The sequence below is a fragment of the Dermacentor albipictus genome, chromosome 8 (genome assembly GCF_038994185.2).
Source record: "Dermacentor albipictus isolate Rhodes 1998 colony chromosome 8, USDA_Dalb.pri_finalv2, whole genome shotgun sequence".
NCBI classification, from domain to species: domain Eukaryota; kingdom Metazoa; phylum Arthropoda; class Arachnida; order Ixodida; family Ixodidae; genus Dermacentor; species Dermacentor albipictus.
This window is the reverse complement of record NC_091828.1, coordinates 48,188,683-48,206,496: the sequence shown is the minus strand read 5'-3', so window position 1 is coordinate 48,206,496 and position 17,814 is coordinate 48,188,683. Positions and strand designations below refer to the sequence as shown.

The window sequence follows — 17,814 nt, the reverse complement described above, 5'->3', positions numbered from 1 at the left end:
CTTTGTTTTTGTACGCCTGTATACACGGTGTGAAGAGCCCCTCCAGTTTCGACGGCATGTAAAATAGAGGAAATATATTGGTACGAATGAATGTCACGTTCGTTTCAAGAGGAGATGTGAGTCTATATATAAAATGCGATGTATAAATTAGAAAAGCTGAGTTGTGAAGAAAGATTGGCAACGACCACGGCGAAGCAAGCTTTCGTTGAAAAGCAATGCCCATTTACAGTTGTGGAAGACAAAGATACGGCTGGCGTCTGTTGACACAGCATTGACAAAATATTGACACGCGTACACTGTTTATCGTTTTTCGGTGGCTGTTTTTGAATGCCTAACCAGGCACAAGCTGTTCACTCGTCGTAAGACGTGCCTGCATGTATCAGAACTTTCTCCAATGTTGTCACTTATTCTATAGCGAAATATTTTTATATATACAGAATTAATGAGATTGCACGACAGAATAGTTTATATGCTGGAACGTGGCACGTGCTGGAATGTAGAGTAGTTTTCAATGTTAGCTGAAACAAGGCACATGGAGGAGCACCAAAACAGCACGGCGGCGCTGAGATACAAACAATTGCAGAGTTTAGTACCGTTCCCTATACTGGTGTTTATTAAACACAATTTGTTACGTTCAAGTAGCCGTAATCTTGGAGCCATTCCGACCACGGGCATCGTGTTGGAGGTCGTATAGAAGTTCAATGTACGATGGACCATGTAAAGCCGACAAACTTGACCCGCAGATCATATTCCGGTGATGCGGTTCGTCGCTGTCATTGTGTTTCGAGTGTTACTTAGTTTCGTTATGAACACAAATATGGCCAAATGAGAAATTAACACGCATCTTTCGCAATGTCTTAATCATCACCGGACCACACGACGGCGTGACAATGCCCCCCAAAAGATCTCAGGTCATGATGTGATGCGCTTTCTTATGCCAAGTACTGTTGAAAAATTTAGGGATCGACACGGGACTACGTTGCGAGTAATTTCATTTTTTTGCTACAGGTGCGTTACTGGAATGGCTGAGTATGATATGATGTTTCTAAAACTCGGCGAGCACTTAATTTTCAAGCAATTGCCGTGTGCCCGCCAGAGAATATGGGCCGTCGCGTGGATCTTCGGTTTCCAGGCACTTGTACACAGTGGCTCTTCCGAAGCTACAAAGCTACGTAAACGTTCACAGCTACTCTTGAGTGTTCATTTTCCATCACCCTATGTGTTTCAGTAAACAAGCTCACCATTCAGTCTCATAAATTTAAAAGCGTTACGTTCCTAAGGAGCCGCATTAGCCACCGAAACTGCTGATTCTTAAAGCATTCAGCCGCACGTAAACAGCTGTAGTCGCCTGCCTTACAAGTCAGCACCTCATATACTGCTTCCGAATCCCCCCGATATGAAATTTCGTTTAAGTCACTGCTGGAACCGGAATAGTTTCCAGCTTCGACGAAAAATTTGATGCTTTGACGTTAGGCCACCTTGTACACCGTGCAACACGTGTGACATGGTGGTGCGGCCTCGGCAAGAGATGGTTACAGTTTAGAGCCCTGTTCGGTGGTTACACGTAAGTGGCTTCCTGTGAGCTCTACCATAGTGCGAGAAAGTAAACGATGCAGCACACCACGGAGCCCGGATCCGAACGCGGCGCATCGGTCCCGTGGGCGTGGGAAGCGAGGGGTTGCTTGAATGCACCGTGACGTCGTCGTTGACACAAGCTCGCGTTTGTAGTCACCGCGACCATTTCACCCATTTGTTTCAACATTCGCAGTGCGTACTTCTGAGTGGCATTGTTGCGGCTTACAACAAACACGCAACCATGACTCACCTTTCACAACTGCCGTTCCCTACGGCGTCGTCAGTCCTGCTGGCGTTGCCGGCACGGCGAGGTTGTTACACGAGATACGCGCGGGACCGATTGTCCTGACGTGCTTATCTCGACACCGTGTGCGAGAAGGAGAAGAGAGAGAAAAGAAGGCGCTGCCGAATTGTGCCGGAGCAATCGCGAGCGTGCCTCTTAAACTCCGGTCCGCGATAACCTACGAGTCACATTCGCCGGGCTCGCACGCGTACGCGTGCTCTCCGTGCCGGGAGTGATGTACTGCCTCCGTATCAGGCTCTCCTGGTCTCCGCGTTCACTTTGCCTTCCTTCCTTCTTCACTCGATTTCCTTTCCCTTTGCTTTCGTTTTGACGTCGCCTAGTCAGACTATCGCCTTCTCCTTAGCTCTCTTATCACTCGCTAGCACGCACACCACAAAGAAACCGTTGCAAAACCACCGGCGCCTCTTCCGGAGCCAGCGAGCGAGCCGCGTTGCCGCCTGGTGGAGGGTAGCGGCAACTTCGGGAGTTTTTTCTGCTGTGATCCACCGCCGGATGAACGGTCGAGAAAGAAAAGAGAGGATGACGTCACTCCTCCGCGTACGGTTTAGCGTACGCAAACAAGATCAGACGCTGTGTACCGAAGGTGTGGTCTGCTGGTGTGTTGACAAGAGGGACGTGGGCGTCCTGCCGCGGTTGTGGGCTTTCTGCGCGCGCCATGAAGTCATCTCGCAGAGGAAGCGGAAGGCGGCGACGGAAACAATGCAGCCGCCCAACTACCGGACGGCGCCGTAACCCGTCTGTGCTTGGCGAGATGTTTGCTGAACACTCCGCTGAAAAGAAATGCTCGTAGAAACCGAAAGCAAGAAATGCTCGCAGAAAGCGTAAGTAAGTATTATGCCATCGACAAAGTGGAGGGCTCAACTGAGCCTCGAGACCTGTACTATCGTACGGCCATGATCGACCGGAGCAATCAAGCCTCTATGACGTTAAAACTCACATGGCCATGTGCAGCCCCGCTGGTTCCCACCTATAGATAATTGTTGGACCTCTATATAATCACTTTCGGCAACAAATGGCCTTTATAGAAAACAAGATGCGTGTTGCGCATTGTTTGCTGTAAACCAAATAGCTGCAGTCGAAGACCGTCGCCGGACTTCAGGAAAGCATTGCAGAGCTGGATCAGCTGGGTTTATTAGCAGACATTTATGCTAGTTAGTTCGTCGCTGCGCTCGCATAAAGAATGCCTTGCTATAAGGTCTTCGTGGTTGTCTTGAATAACGCGAGGACACAAATATATACGAAAGAATGTAGATAGTGATAGCTGGCTATAGTTAAATATTTGAACTGTTTTCGCTCCAGTCGTAATTGTACTCGAGCGTCGCTAAGCACTTTTATTTCGGACAGTGTTGCAGTTAGCAAGTACGTGTGCTTAAAATTCAAGCAGCTTCTTCGGATGATCTATGTTACCGTTAAAACGAACGTTTGGGCGAGTTTGTAAGCCAATTTAAACATAACAGCGCGTATTTTGACAGGGACAAGGATGGAGACACGACACGGACGAGCGCTGTGCCTCGACCCTCGTCCCTGCCAAAATACGCGCTGTTCTGTTTAAAATTACGATGTTACCGCTTTTGTTGAAAAGCCGCGCGCGCTGTATTCTTGCGAACGTAGTGATCAAAGACATCGGAAACCGTTTTGCGATACATTGGAGCGCTACTGTTAAGTAATTAGAACATTTGTACGAGTTGTCAGAAAAATGTTTCATATCACTCTGTGCACAAAAGTACAACAAGCAGGTTCACAACAACAGAGATATCGGAAGAAGCCAGCACCTCGTGTTTATTTATTTTTTATTGTGCTTGTGACCAGGATTGCCACGTTCCTATTCGAAATAAATGGCCTCCTTATCAATTGCATCGCAAACGCTCGTATACATAGCAGACAATTGAAATGTCCCAACAGAATTTATTGCACATTTCATAAGCCTTGTGAAATTCTTATGCCACTGTAAATATTGTTGCCATTGACGTTGTAGGTATTTATTGACGTATGGCTGAGTTCTTCATAGGCTACTAAAGCATTTCTTAGGAATAAATAAATGAAAGCAATATCAATGAAGACTTTCAGTTTACGCATGCCATATTTGATGTAAAGACTCCCATGCAATGTTGGTGGTCGGCGTGTCTCCACATTAATTTGTTTCAATTTCGTTTCTTTTCTTACACGAAGTGTTCTTATTATTGGCGTGTTAAATATTCTAACGGAATATTTAAACATCGCCAATTTCATTTAGCGCATTTCTTCTGCCTCAGGTAGATTCATCAAATAGGCAAATTGCATGAATGTCAAATAACCAGGTAATTAATTGGCCAAATTTCATGCAGTTCGTTAATTCGAGCAAGTGAGTTCACGAGGGACGTTCTTAGAAGAAATTTTAAAACTTCCACGGGTTTTAAATTTCCCTCAGAAGGCGCTAATGCGATGACGAAGTTATTGGTTGCAAGAATATATTTTGGAGACTTCCTCCCTCTTTAGCCTGCCGATTTACACCTAAACATCAATTTACACTTTTATCACCATCACATAATTACTTTCAAGCCATTTTTATTTAACCATGTGCTGTGTGCATGAAAGCTCCGTTCCTTTTCCCCATAAAATCAAGGTTAGGAAGGGAGAAGTAAAATCACGGACTGCCCTGTTTTTTTGGCCTTTCATAGATTCCAAAGAAAAGCGGTTGTCTTATAAAAACCACTGCGTGGCTGTAGGGTTTTTCCGGGATAAGGTTGCCGAGGACGCTAGGAATTCATCGCGCTTGAAGTTTCTTACCGTCGGGATAATCATCCTCGATGTGACAGATCCTTGGAGAACTTTTACTTTATGAATCGCTTATGCGCTTGACATGAAAACAAAAGTCCTATTGCAGGTGCACGTGCTTAATTTAATAGTACAAAAGCTTTGACTACCACAAACCCCGCGCGTAAAAGCACCGAAGAAATTACGTTTTTTTTTGCGTGCTCTCGAATCTCCTTACTCAGATTTTGGAGACCAGAAATGTCGCCCACGTATTGACACTTACCGAGAGAACATAGCCAAGGGTCACATTTATTCAGCGCCGTATTGTTGGCTTGAGTCACCGCAGAAGTGGCGGGTAATGAAAGGGATTTTTTTGTTTGCCTGTTTACCAGCACTTTGTATGCGGTATTCTAATTTCCCTACCTTGAGTTTGAGGACATTACGCCACAACTGGTCATGTTAAGAACGACAACCACCATGCAACGAATGCCGGGAACTGTTTACAATGAAACGAACCTTAACCCTTTATTGAAGAAGGCTGCCTAAGGTACATACAATTTTTTTTCCCAGCCCAGTTTAAGTATTTATTGCGTACGAAGTCTCTGGCTAAATGTATTCGGCCAACACTGTATGGCAGGTTGTAAGCATCATTTTTTGGTTTAGGCCAGTAACACTGAGCGAGGAACATAAAGTTTCGCACACTACTTACTGTCTGTGAATGAATATTCGTGCCGTTGGGCTGACTCTAATTGCTGTCGCTCTTGGACGGCTGCGTTAACTTTTGCTGCGCGTTAACTGAACTGGACGGCCTCGGCGTGCGCGCGCAGGAGCCTCGAAGGAAATAACTTCACTCGCTGGGATCCGTTTCGGACTGGTTTACTTTGCGAAAGACACATCGAAAGGAATTAAGAGAAAGGAAAGAGAGAAGAAACACAAAGTCCACGTTCTCCGTTGGCCGCACCGGCGCCTTCGTCCCTGTCGGAGGCGCCGGCGATCCGCACTCAGCGGGCGGTCTGCGGAAAACCCTGTGGCGCGGATCAGGTTTCGGGTCGAGGCGCCGGCCGGGTCGCTAGCACAGCGGGCCACCCCTCGTCCGCTTGCCGGCTCCCCCCCCCTCTCTCTCTCTCTCTCTTGAGTCGTCGGGCCCCTCAACCACGGGTGCAACAAATTGTGACGGTCGCTGGCGATTTTCAACACTGTCTTTTGAAAGTAAGGTTGGAGGAGACAGGGCGATGCAAGATATCCAGGTGCAGTCGTGTCACAGACGTGACGTAAAGCAAATGAAATGTACTACTATGGTTCACATATGATGAAAGCTGTCTATACAAATTGAAAATGAAGCCTTAGAGGGCTTGGGGTGAAGCCCACTTCCGGTTTCCTGCCTTGGGTTTGCCCCGTACAGCTGAAAAAAAAATGTCCGCAAAATATTCTTCTTGTGTTTGATCATGCTTCTTCTTGATATAATTTACATGTTTAGATAGAAAATAAAGACTTCTTCTGGGATTTATACGTTACAATTACATGCCACCCTAATTGAAAACAACGAGGATATTTTTATGAATCTCATAGATGACTGAACACAACCTATTGCAACATTAGGTGACTAGTTCTAGGGGCCAATGTTTTAAAGTTCTTGGGGGAACGTGACTCTCCAAACAAGCTCTAAAGAGATAAATTGTAATCTCTGATATTGTCGCCGGCGCACGGATCCGTGATCGCTATGCACCATCGCAAAAAGTTGCCGGCAGTGGGTGCATCATATTTATTTAAAAGAGATAACCTTGTATGGAGACAGAGGCCAGCTTCTATGATGTTTTCTCTCTCTTTTTCTACCAGGGACGTGTAGTGGGGGCACGAATGTGCGATTTCTCTATAACCTATGCTCAAAACAGTTTCCGGACCTTGGTAATTAGAAAAAGATGAAACACTTCGCGCACGGTGCAAGGAAGTGTTTCGCACTGTTGCGTTGTTGCAGTCGTTACGTGCGACAACAGCGATACTCTGAAGGGACTCGCATCTCTCGTGGGCACGTCCCCGCGTTTATTATTCATCTGACAACTGTATTCTGTGCCTGAAATCTGGCAGTAATTTGGGTTTCATTCCAACTTTCGTCTCCGAGCGACAAAACTAACATCTGTCTGACCACTGCCACATGTTTAAAAAAAAAAAAAACTTTGGCACTGGTAGGCCAGGCGCGAGCGATGAAACACCGTGATGAATTCGACCTACTCCCTATCTGCATTGTTTTCTGGACTGAAAAAAAAAGCGAATTCAGCGGCAAATCGTTAGGACGAGTGCCGGGTGCGAGTTGTGTGAAGGAAGTCATCTGGCCCTGTTTTTCTTCGACGTCGTATCGCGAATATATTTCGGGACGGGTAAACTGCTACCTTCTCTGGAAGAGTCATTTCGTGTGTAAATATTTCCTCCTTGCTGCCGCTACCTAGTTTATCTTCCACATCTGGCCCCAAGCGTTGGGAAAGAGTAAGAATCCCTAATGACAGCGCAGGCGGAAACGTAGGGGGCGAGTGGCGTGGTTCTTGCCTGCTACTGACTGAATCTTGAAGTAACGCAAAAGCTTCTTGCTTTGCAATTGTCCTTCCTACGTTTTGCATTTTCCTGTATGAGTTACATGGCGAAAGGTTCCGCAAACACAGCGCCAAGGAGAGAAGCAGATTGTCAGTTTGAGCGGAAGGGAGCCGAATGGACGATGTGATGTCTTTCGCACCAAGGTTAGAAGGGTTACTTTTATTTTTGAAATGGTTTTTCGTTTTCGCCTATTTTACCGAATGTCACCAAGGTTCTTCTCTCTATACAAATTTCCGGGTCTGTGTTTCTAGCTAGCTGTGCCCATCACAGCATTTATTTTTTCACCACGGTGCCATAGTATTCCTTGGTCCGGTGAAATGGTAACGGTTCTCCTTTGTCGCCGTCAACATTACTGCATAAACCTTTGCAATAAATAAATATAGCTTATTTCAACAAGGCTGCCGATTTGTTGAAGTAAATTCGCTGAATGCTGCTTCTGGCAAATAAGATGTCCGAATATGTGAAAAGCTGAAAAAGATTTGGTAAGGAGATACTAAGAACGGATGGACCGACAGGGAGGTTAACCGAGGCAGAGCGCTGTTGGCTGCGCTAAGAACACTTATAGAGGCCAAATTCACTCAGTGCGCATGCTTCAGAAGAACGTTCACTCTGATGGTCACTGGCGGTTGCGTAGTCCTGTACTGTCGAATAAACACAATCGGGTGTATTCAAATAAGTTCGGCTATGCCGGGAATGTGCACGGTGAACATATCTTAACTTTGATCAAAAAGTTATATTTTGCTGCCTGAGTGCAAAGCAAAATGAAAGCATTCTTAGTCTCGCGAGATAAAAATTTGTCGCCAGAAGAAAAAAAAAAGATATCGAAGTGGCTGGTTGCTCACAAGCGATTTTCTCGGATTTTGCTGAATCCGCATTTTGGTCAGCTTCCAAAGAGATAATTTTTTAACTGCCGCTCTAAAGCTATTCAGACATATATTGCGGGTCGACAGCATTGGTCCTCAATAATTTACGCGGAGCATCAGCGCAATGACTTAGAGAAAGAAAAATGCGACAACGGAACATTGCACAAAGTCCACATTTCTTTCTCCACATCTGTCAAGAGCAGGATTGTAAAATTTTGTCAACCTGTTTCACAGAAAGTCGCTATAATTTGAAGCAAATCTTTTTGCCCTAGTCGCTACCAAGCATTCACAAGAAATGCCCAAGTTTAGGCTTGTTAGTAAATTAGTGGCATCTTAATTAAACAAAAAATGCGATGCTCGATTTTTTTTTACACTTTCGGAAATTAGGTCTATTGAGTTGAGCTGATGTATTAACCATAGTTTATTTACCATACCTGATGTATTTACCATACCAAAGAGTGTTTGCCATAATTGTTATATAATTACGAAGCGAGAAACGTGACCCAAAAATACGGTGCCACCGATGCGACGTAGGCGCTCCATGCTTGCTCGTGGCCGCAAGTTCTATTCGTTTACAGCGCGAGAATGCTCCAGGGTGGATTGGAGAGCCACGATTGACAAAACAAAAAATTTGGGGCTGAGAGCACTCAGCGCGTTCTAGAGGGATCGCAAAATGTCTGCACAGACAGAAAGACTAAACAACGGTGGCGCACGGGGCTGCCACGTCCACGACAAATTCAATCACCAAAGCCCATCGATTCGCGGCCCACGCTTATGCGCCAGCAAACCTCACTATTCGGCAATCGGTCTCACTTTTACCTCCAGTAGAACTCTGCGAAAATTGGAAAAAGTAGTAGCTCATTAAAAGTGAGGCACGACTCATTCATGGCTGAAATCTTCTGTGAAGAAATGACTTCTTTCGCACGTTTCTTGGGAACTGGTATGTGTTGTACTCCTTATTTTTTTCATCGTGCTACGCGCTGAAATGAAAAAAACCCACACCGGCACTTTTTCCGCGTGCCCTCTTGCGGATTCGCCATTGAAACACGCGTGCGCGTGATATGTGTGCATGCCGTGCCTTGTGTAATCACACAGGCGCGGCATGCCACAACTGCGCCCCCCGTGGTGAGTCCGCGGAAGTACGTGGTGGTGGGACATGTGCCTACAAAGCAGCACAGGGAATTCACCAGGCCCAAGTGTCCGACGCCAGCGATCTAGGCTCGAGGGCCGTGGAGCCTCCGGGTGACCGTTTCCCGTGGAGAGCGCGTTTGGCCCGCGCTCAGTACTGCAGCTCGGAGCAATCGCCGGCGTCCGACTCTTCAAGCCCGCTGCTCCGTAGGCGCGCGACCCGCCGCCAAGCGTTGCTCCGCGTGCTCGCCAGAGGCGGACAAATCGTCGCTCAGTACACACGTGGTCTAGCGCCGAGTGCATCCATCGCCGCAGTTCGTCGTAATTGGGATCTTTTCGTTTCACTCAGAAGCCCCTCCAAATCTTGTGCTGCCATGTTGTCATATTAACTGGCGATCTTTAACATTTCTGACGCTTTCTGCCGTGTGTCTTGCATCAACGCTTTGTGACATTGGCTGCATTGTGTGTTATCTCTGACTGATAATACCACAATGGCGGGATCTGCGTTCGCCGCCTTCGTTGTTCTCGATGTGTCTGTGTACGTAGCAGGTCTGGATATCTAATTTTGCGATAAGTGGAAACCCTTGCACTTAATTATTTGCCAACAATGTCTCAATTATTTCAGGTTTCAACCGCGACAATTACACATTGTTGGCTTCTTCTGCCCTGGCGGTCTTCGTCATCTTTATTTTTTTATACGAGGGTTTTGCTTGCTTATAGTCTTTATGGTTAACGGAGCACGAAGCAACCGAAGGGACTGCATTCAAAGAAGAGGCGCTGGTCATAGTCATGAACTAGACTTTGTTTCCTTTTGTTCTTGATTGGTTTACATTTTTTCGTGCTTGCGCGCGCACGCTTGTGTTACCATACAGCTTGTAGTGTTCCCGCTTCATAGCAACTGAGAAACCTTACGGCCATGGTTACTTAATTCATACAATGGTAAAATTGCGCTGACGCTTTGCTCCAAGAAAGCTGCAAACCTTGTCGCCTAGCAGGTCCTTTGCCTGGAAGTGGAGTCACAACTGCTTGTTGTTTATTAATGTGAATTGTTGTGGTTCAGCTAATTTCTCATTGCAGATATGTCTTTCAACTAACTTTATGCTCTCTTATTTTGCCCTTTACACTGTATAGACGGCTGGACAGCCTCCTTGTCTCTTGGTAATTGCTGGATGGCGGGACCTCATCATTGTGATCTCCAATGTACTGTACCCTCTCTGGCCCTCACAGTTTTTTGTATAAGCGTTAAGACCAGGAATCCCTTCGCGGTAAAAAAGCTAGTTTTCCTCTTCATCATCATCATCAGCCTGGTTACGCCAACCGCGGGGCAAAAGCCTCTCCCATATTTCTCCAACAACCCCAGTCATGTACTAATTGTGGCCATGCCGTCCCTGCAAATTTCTTAATCTCATCCGCCCACCTAACTTTCTGCCGTCCCCTGCTACACTTCCCTTCCCTTGGAATCCAGTCCGTAACCCTTAATGACCAGATTAATTTTCAGACCCACCCTTCTGCATTGCCTCTCCAGGTCAGTGAGCAGGCATTGCAGTTGGTCCCCTGAGTTACTAAGCAATGCAATATCATCAACTAATCTCAAGTTGCTAAGGTATTCTGCATTAACTTTTATCCCCAATTCTTCCCAATCCAGGTCTCTGAATACCTCCTGTAAACACGCTGTGAATAGCATTGGAGAAATCGTATCTCCCTGCCTGAGGCCTTTCGTTATTGGGATTTTGTTGCTTGCTTTATGGAGGACTACGGTGGCTGTGGAGGCGCTGTATATATCTTTCAGTATTTTTACATACGGCTCGTCTACACCCTGATTCCGTAAGGCCTCCATGACTGCTGAGATTTCGACAGAATCAAATGCTTTCTCGTAATCAATGAAAGCTATATATAAGGGTTGGTTATATTCCGCACATTTCTCTATAACCTTACTGATAGTGTGAATATGGTCTATTGTTGAGTAGCCTTTACGGAATCCAGCCTGGTCCTTTGGTTGACAGAAGTCTAAGGTGTTCGTGATTATAATTTCGAATACCTTAGTAAATACTTTGTAGGCAACGGACAGTAAGCTGATCGGTCTATAATTTTTCAAGTCTTTGGCGTCCCATTTCTTATGGATTAGGATTATGTTAGCGTTCTTCCAAAATTCCGGTACGCTCGAGGTTATGAGGCATTGCGTATACAGTGGGGCCAGTTTCTCTAGAACAATCTGACCGCCATCCTTCAACAAATCTGCTGTTACCTGATCCTCCCCAGCTGGCTTCCCCCTTTGCACAGCTCCTGAGGCTTTCTTTATTTCTTCCGGCGTTACCTGTGGGATTTCGAATTCCTCTAGACTATTTTCTCGTCCATTATCATCGTGGGTGCCACTGGTACTGTATAAATCTCTATAGAACTCCTCAGCCACTTGAACTATCTCATCCATATTAGTAGTGATATTGCCGGCTTTGTCTCTTAACCATTATAAAGATGAGTAAAAGTTCTCGATGGCAAATCTAAAGCGTGCTGTATCGCGGATGAGTGCACTTGGTCTTGGAGGACCTTTCCAGTCTCGGGCGGTTCGGACGAAGAATGACAGCAGGAACGTAGTTGTTCGGGCTCGCGGCGAGATGACCGAGTTCGGATAGTGTGTTCCATGAACACGGTGAGTCAGCTGGATCGGCTGGCTGTCACGAGGTAGTGAATAAAAACACCTGTGATAGCGCACAGGAGAGAGACGGGACGATTACAGGCAAGACGAGATAGGCCTTGTTTAGATTGTAGTGATGAAACGCTAGTGGTGATTTGTGTAACCCGAAACAAGAAATCTAGCAGCCCTGTCCTGAATAGATTCGAGAGTTTAGTGATATCAGTTTGGTAAGGGTAGAACATAGCACATGCATATTCTAGTTTTGGTCGCACGGGCGTTTCATTTAGTAAAGACAGTTCAGGGTTAACCTGCCTAGGCTGCAGAACCACGGATTATTTCATGTATATTTTCCGTCATTGCGTTCCGGGAAAAATAACGCTTGAACGCATTTTTAAGCATAGACCAATACGGGCAAAAAAATTTCTTTTGCAGGCGTTGAATACTCCCGAACGTTTTCTCATCCGTGGGACTTGCATTGGATCGGTGTGACTACTGCATCGCACGATTTGCGAGTCGTAGTGCCGCAGGTGGCACATATCTGCCGGAAACATTTCATGAACAAGGCTTGCTTTATGGATGTACGTATGCGTAGGATTAGCACAAAAAGAGAGAAAGCGCCTTTCGAATACTACGTTGGAACAGCAACCGGCGACACAAAGCCGTTGCCTACTGTGCAACAGGGCCCCCCACCGCAGCTATCGGGCACGTGCTATGGAGTTCCAAATGTACGCAATCCCCAACGAAAGCCCCATGGGCAAGTGGCGAGCTTCGATAAGTGCATCCGTCCCTCAGCGGAGGCCGGCGGGTGTCCTGCGAACGCTGTGCGCCATTGCTGCGAAATCGGGCATTCTCATCTTGTTGCAATCGCGCGGGGGAGCATTCCTCGTCAACGGGACCTGTCCAGGTCTCCAGATTTCCCGACCTCATTGCCATAGGTGGGCCGCCATGGGCCATCTGTATCTGACTGAAGCTTTATCATCATCTTGACATGCGCACCCGAAGGTGTTTACCATCGTCGAGCCCTCGCACGTGACGGTGGCTTCTGTTCCAAAGAGATGGGTCGACATGCGATCTGCTATCTCGCGCGCTGACGATGATGTCTGCAGTCGCTCTTCCTCTGCAACCGTGTGCCTTTCGCTAAGACGTCGGTGAAGCTTGCCGAAATGCTGATTTGACGCCTGCCAAGCAGGTTAGCTGCGGGGCGTTCGAGGTTCAGTTCTAGGCAATAGTCGGGTGCGTGTAACTGCATCCGAGGACCATCGCGAAGAAACGGTGGGTTGCCCTCTCTTTTCCCCATAGCCCGTAGTTTTTTCACCGTGGTCTAATTATGCAAATATGAAATTCTCGGCCGCCCGCGGGCTCCGTAGGCCAAAGAGAAGTATGCAGTGTACCGGTGCGTTCGTTTTCATTATTGCTACACAAAACGCGAGGCAAAATCCTGCATGTCATTAAGCCAACGAGACATTGTGTCGTGTAGAATGCTTATATTGAGAGTGTAATACAGAATCACCTAGAGTCCAATTTGTAGATTTGAAGAACCACTGGTTTCGTCGCGATAGGCTTTCAAAAGTAGGCTATTGATTGCGAATTAAAAAAAAAACAAGAAAAGAAAACGGGGTCGCTACTACATGGCCGGATGTGAGGCATCACTAAGATATCGCGGTTCCTCAGCACGACCTCTGAGATCGGGCACCGCTACTGCTATGTGGTGGGACTAACATCATAGCCGCTAAGCACCAGGTGCACGACCCGTCTGCTTAGGGACTATAAGAAGGCTGCTAGTAAGACAATTAGACAATTACCAATCCTCAGCTTTGAAAAATGATTTCAGTAATAAATATTACTAATTTATGCTAGTTTAACCAAATTCGAATTGTGTAGCAGTAGCCCTTAATTTAAGAGGAAGCTTTCGCTCGCAGTAAACTCCGATGCTCTTTATTCATATGCACGTAAAACGGAGAAATACTTTGCCGACACAACCGCCGGATCGATTTGAAAGAAATGCACTGCATTTGCGACGGAAAGTTGAGTTCTGGTGAGTGCAGAAAGCAGAGCTCTGATCAGCGGTCTGGAATGTTTGAGAATCGCAGGTCTGCACTAAGGACAGATGTCACAGTTGTGTGCACAGAAACCGTTAGAGCATCCGAAACGGACACAGTTGTTGTTCACCTAGTAGCAATATAGCGCAAGCTAGAAATACATACAACGATTTTGAAATGTCCCACTAACAAATTAGTGGTACATTTCAGAGAGCAGTATAATACATCGGTTTCGTGCGCTGTAGATGTATTATTACGTCCCGTTTACAGATTTGTATATCGTTTTCATTGCTTGGTTGTATAGAGTTGTAAACTTCGTAATTTGATTTTATGATATCTTTAAATTTTCCACAATTTTGATAAAGAAATTGGACGGCTAAATTAAAAAAAAGTGCGCTTGCAACAATAATTAGGTTGTAAGTTTTTGTTGTGATATCTATTATATGGACACTCCAGGCGCATTTCATGGACTCCCCAGGCGCATTTCTGCTTTCGCCGTCGCTGTGGGGTTCCGTGCTAAGTCCGAGGGCGCTAAAATCGTCGCCGCGTGCCGTATGTAGTATGTGCGGGAGAAAGCATGCGAGGCTAAGCTGGTGATCGTGGCTTAATCTCGCGGATGCAATGGAGGAAAGCGGGGACCAAGCGCGCCCGCTTTCATCACGCGCAAGGCTCCGGCAGGAGGGCAGGGAAGGGGTGTACGTTTGCTCCGGGCCGCGGTATCTTGAAAGCCATCTGCGATGGAGACGTGAGCTGCCGCACGTTGTGTTTTCTCGGCTTAGTTCGGGTTGATGCAAGGCGCAGCACGAAGGTCAATTCGCTCTTCGCTGCTGCCGCGCTTCCTCCCTCCAGCGTTTTGACAGCGAACTGCCGTGGTTCTCAAGAGACATGTCTTCATGTTTGCCGGTGCGCACACGACACTATTCTCGTTACTCCGTATGTCTATGTTTATAAGTTTGTATGGCCGATAAAACTACTCTGATTACTTCGTATACCCGTCCACTAATTTCCTATCCCAATCGATACTTCGCCTTTCGGGCGAAACTTGGGCTTTTTATTTTGAATGCATCAAAGCTCGTCAAATCAGGCGCAGTGCTTTGGCGAGAAAAACGATATCTCCATTTGCCATGTATCTAGATTGGAACCCCTGAACTAAGCATTTCTCTTAAAAGGACCAATAAATGATTTTGACGATTTTGTGGAAACGTGCCGACTCATTAGAGCAGGTCCTTGGGATCGTTATTTGGCACATTTAGGCCCTCCACGTAAAGCGCGTAATTTATTATAAGGTTTGAAAATGTACATCGCCACCTATCGCAGCGCCACCGCTCCACTGAGTTTTCATCCACCCACCCAAGTTGAGTCGTGTTACCCATCTGACGTCAGCTGGACTAACTATCCGACTGGCTCCCCAGCTCGCGTCATGGATAATGTTTTCCTTCCTTATGGTGGACAAATGTTGTTCTTAATACTTGGAATGTTGGTTAACGTGTTTCTATAAAAAAAGTTGCACAGAGAGAATGCACAAGAATTTAGCATTGCCCTCAAGCACTTCCGGCACCCAGCAAGTGTCGTCTGCTTGTGTTACAACATGCTCCATATTGACGCAAGCTGCGCGGTCAGTGTTGGTCTTGATCTTTCGTTTAGCGAGCACCATGGTTCGCCCTTGTTGCGATGTGGGCTGCAAACGTAGTGATAGGCGATATGTCAAATTACGGCATCGTGTCCTTCAAGGCAGCAGACGAGCGGAGTGGCTGCAGCGCATCGGACTGTCGGTGTCCCCTCTACGCAAAGATCTACGCATTTGCGGCCGTCACTTTACCGCATAGGAATACTACCACAATAGACAGTTTTATCGTGCCGGTATTCTGGTAAACGCAAGCGCGAGTAGGCTAGGCGTTTTACCGGAAGAGCGGAGGCGCAAACGTGAACGGCCTGCACGGCGCACCCACCTGGTGGCACAGAGCTCAGCCAGACAAATAGAGCTAATTTCCGGCAGAAGCGCTAACGTGAAGACGCTGTCTTTTTAAATGTTTAATATGTTTTAAACTTGGCTTCAGCAATAGTCGCTCTTTCTTTGGCGCATAAAGGCCTGCACCACCAGGCCGCTTTCACCGTGCAGATCGCTCACGTTTACGCTAAAGCGACTAAAGCCCTTCATCACAGCGGTAGCAATATGGAGGGGCTTTAGATAGCGCCTCCGCCCAACCCTGCTAGAAGACCCAACTCGCCTGCGCTTACTGCAATACTGTGCACGCTGGATGCTAAAACAACGGTCGCAATGCACGCTGTTTGGATAGCTCTCGTAGGGGATCGACGGTTAGGCGGCTAGCGGAGAGGTCGGAGAGGCATCGCGCGCTGGCTGAAGACAACCGGAAGTAGACAACATGACGTTGCATTCATGAGGCAGAGCTTAGCCCCAATTTCTCGCCGAACGAGTTGAGGAGGAAAAGCATGGCTACGGAGGAGGGTAACTTGTAATTGTCTGTAGCTCTCTAGCTGTCTTAATATCGGACGCTTGACTTGCATCGCGAGCTCACGACGCTCCCTCGCGCTTGCTGTCTCTGGCCTCGCAGTGCCGGCGAAAGGGAACACCTCCTCCCCCCATACTGTGTGAGGGTAGAGGGCATCGCCGCGGCGCCACGTCACCTTCGCTCTCGGAAACCTGTGGTATTCGCGCGTAGCTTGTCCGCTCAAGTTCTCGCGTGCGTTCTAACTGCGCCTGGGTAAAACAGAATCAAAACACGCTAAGCATCTCAACGTGGTCTCTTGCCCTCGAGGAGTTCATAAGTCGAAAGCCCGCTCAGCGGCGTTCAAGTGGACATTAATGCTTGCGTATTCACAACTCGTGAGGAGTGCTTAGGTGTCTTCGGACTTTTTAATAAATTCTTGGGTTTAACGCTGCGAAACTGCGCCGCGGGTTACATGAGATGCCGTAATGAATAGAGGGAATAATTTTGACCACCTGCGGTTCCTTAACGCACACTCAAAGAGTTTCGCACGAGCATTTCTGCATTTCGGGCCCTATCGGAATGCGGTCGCCGCGCCCCGCGCTTAGCAACGGAACGCCAGGTACTCAGCTACCGTGGCGGGTCTATAACGTGTTTTTGCTTGCGTACGCAAACGCGCCCATGCACTAGGAGCCCCAACGCCTTGCGTCCCCTAAAGTAAAGATCTCAATTCTGTACTGCGCAAAACTGTAGCGCAAGCGTTATTAACTCAATCGCCTACAGTGTATCGTGAATACACTGCCTATTTGGTGTAACAGTAGCATCGATGTAGTTGCAGTATCATTATATCCGCGAAGCGTATAGCTGTTTGTTATAATTTTCGACGGTTTCGCTATAGTTCCTGCCTTATGGAACATGATGTTTTTTATTTGTCAGACTTAGCATGTTATAGTTGCACAACTGAAGTGGGTTGTTATTCGGAGCCCAACCTTTTCCTGTGACGTTGGTGCCTTGCACCAGTTTTGTAAAATACGGACTCAAAATTCCGAGAAATGTCGGGCTGTTCGAGTCACCATATTTCCGAACCGCATTTTTAACCAAAGCGCGAGAATAAACCGCAAGAGGAATAAGTTGCGCTGCAGATTTTGAGCACTAATTAATCGAAACTTCTGCAAGGCAAGGAATTACAAACTATGCCACGCCCAGAAAATTCCGACATCCCTTCACACTGGGTTTCATCATAACTGGTCCTTACTGCCTGTGTGGTGGTTTCCCTGCTTGCTTGAGCACTTTAGATGTAGATGGGCAGTCGGTGCGTCTGTGCATGTGTGTGAGGGAGGGAAAGCGCGGGTATTATGCTGGCGTGTGTTTAGCGCCAATGTGATACTCGGCATGCAGAAAGGAAGTGGGAGGGAAAGGCCGCAGTCGATAGAACACAAACATCCTACTAGGGAGCCGTGTACTTGCATGGTGAAAACGCCATGGTTTCAAGCTTTCTTCTCATTCA

The 17,814-nt window shown here is 47.0% G+C and overlaps 1 protein-coding gene across 1 annotated transcript in view; it reads right to left on the bottom strand.

Annotated features, from left to right (window-relative positions):
* The window catches only part of LOC135910199 (uncharacterized), a 76,750-nt gene extending 74,497 nt beyond the window's left edge, over nucleotides 1–2,253 (bottom strand). The window contains exon 1 of the mRNA XM_065442250.2: nucleotides 1,826–2,253. The gene's annotated coding sequence lies outside the window, so the exon portion shown is untranslated. The remainder of the gene's footprint in view (nucleotides 1–1,825) is intronic.
* Between the last annotated feature and the right edge of the window lie 15,561 nt (nucleotides 2,254–17,814).